This window comes from Pleurodeles waltl, chromosome 4_2 (genome assembly GCF_031143425.1).
Source record: "Pleurodeles waltl isolate 20211129_DDA chromosome 4_2, aPleWal1.hap1.20221129, whole genome shotgun sequence".
Lineage (NCBI taxonomy): Eukaryota > Metazoa > Chordata > Amphibia > Caudata > Salamandridae > Pleurodeles > Pleurodeles waltl.
In genome coordinates this window covers 1016016293-1016018313 of record NC_090443.1, presented here as the reverse complement: position 1 = coordinate 1016018313, position 2021 = coordinate 1016016293, and the positions used below count along the sequence as shown (strand labels likewise).

The following is a 2021-nucleotide window of genomic DNA, read 5'->3' as shown; positions in this document are numbered from 1 at the left end:
CTCGCTTATGTCAACGGTTTTTCTTTTCATTTTCAATTTATGTCTCAAGAAAAGTCCAGTTAGGAATGTACAATGCTAATAGCTCTAACTCGAGCAAACGCGAGACCCATTGCATTGTAAATGATTGTAAAGTAGCTGTTTTGCTTCCTGCCCTCAGGGCATGTACTTTTTTGTGTGTCTGAGCTCCTCACACAGCTATAAAAAAATCCTTATTTACTCGTGTCATAGAAATCTATTTAAAAAAAAAAAAGTTGATGAGAGCTAGAAAAGAGAGATTGTATTTATGGTGTTATTTTAGAAAATGAACCATAGTGAATTTGAAAAAAAGGAGTGGAGATGCCGGGGATTGAACCCGGGGCCTCATACATGCAAAGCATGCGCTCTACCACTGAGCTACATCCCCTACCTGCAAATGCTACGGAAATCTTACTCTATATAGTATCCTATACCGCCCGTCTACACGTTACTATTTACCATTATATATTTCTATTGTACTCTTCGTAGTCAAAAGTGTATTATTATTGTTGTTATACAAAAAGGTCACGCGGTGGCCTGCCAGACGCACATCGAGTCGCAGGAGCGCTTCCGCGCATGCGCAGATGAAGCCCGGGGCGGAGCATGTTAATGAATTATCAGGTTTGTTATCGAATGTTCCTCAGCTGAGGCAACCGTGACTGCAACTAGCAGAATGCGCCGACATTGTTGCTAAAACTCCAGGACTGGACGCTTTGTCTTCATAACTTGGAACCAAGTTTTGAAGACTGCTTTACAAGCTGTGAGGAGCTGCACGGCCAGGACAATTCAGTACTGCTGCTGCTGTGAGAACGACTGGTGCAGTACCTGGCACTTCCGGGTTCCTGACTCTTCTGTGCAAGCTCACCTCCCACTGGTGCGGCTCCTGACTCTTCTGTGCAAGCTCACCTCTCACTGGTGCGGCTCCTGACTCTTCTGTGCAAGCTCACCTCCCACTGGTGCGGCTCCTGACTCTTCTGTGCAAGCTCACCTCCCACTGGTGCAGCTCCTTACACTTCCGGTGTAGAAGCTCATCTGTGATTGGTGCAGCTCCTGACACTGTGTGCAAGCTTACCCGTTACTAGGGTTACCCCCCACCTTGTTCCAAGAGAAAACAAGCATTTGCAGTGCAATGTGTCTCGTGTTTGCTCGAGGTAGAGCTATTAGCATTTTAAATTCCTACTCGGACTTTTCTTGCCACATAAATTGAGAATAAAAAGTAAAACAGTTGACTTAAGCGAGCTGATTCAAAGCACAGCTGTGAGGGAGAAGAGAGAGACAAAAGGAAAAAGAAGTTTGCTCTCAAAGTTATTGGCAAAAGTGCAATTATCCATGTAACAGGGTCGATGTCCAAGGCGGTAACAAAACTGCCCTAATGAGGGACAAGCGTAAAGCATTTACCATCGAAAACAAATGATTTTTGAAAGGCAAGCCCATGAACGAGTGATTGTGATGGGCATACAGTGGGTGTGATTAAAAGCCCAGATACATACCAGCACTTCGGAAATTCAGCGCTTGCACGCTCCTATGCTCAACCTAAACAGGGTAGGATACTAAATAGGACTTTAAACAAAATCGTATATATCTTTTTGTAACATTACTTGTCTGTTTCTTTTAAATATTAGTCGGGGAACATAAATGCAACTCTAGAATATTTTTAAAAGCGCTTTCTATTTATATCTGCTGTTTAAAGTGTGCATAAAAATCATACATGCCAACATTTCAGAAGAAAAATCAGGAGAATGCATTCCCCCATTGACTTCTACTGGGGCCTGAATGGGGTTACTGTTACGTATGGGGTCTGCAAGTCTGCTGCTGCAGGATAGGATATTAGATACAAAAATGTTCTTTGTTTCTCCTTACCTGTCAGAGGTACGGATAAAGCACTATGGTGCCCTGGCCAGCAGGAGCAGGTTACAGCCAGTGCATGCTGCGAGTTAGACAAGACCAGGCCCCGTCAGCTCAAGCCCACAGAGGAAACAGGTTTTTAACATGCAGGAATTGGGAGG

At 44.1% G+C, this 2021-nt stretch overlaps 1 non-coding gene across 1 annotated transcript; it reads right to left on the bottom strand.

Annotated features, from left to right (window-relative positions):
• Window positions 1-331: 331 nt before the first annotated feature.
• On the bottom strand, window positions 332-403 carry TRNAA-UGC (transfer RNA alanine (anticodon UGC)). The gene has a single exon. It is a non-coding gene; the product is annotated as a tRNA-Ala (tRNA).
• Between the last annotated feature and the right edge of the window lie 1618 nt (window positions 404-2021).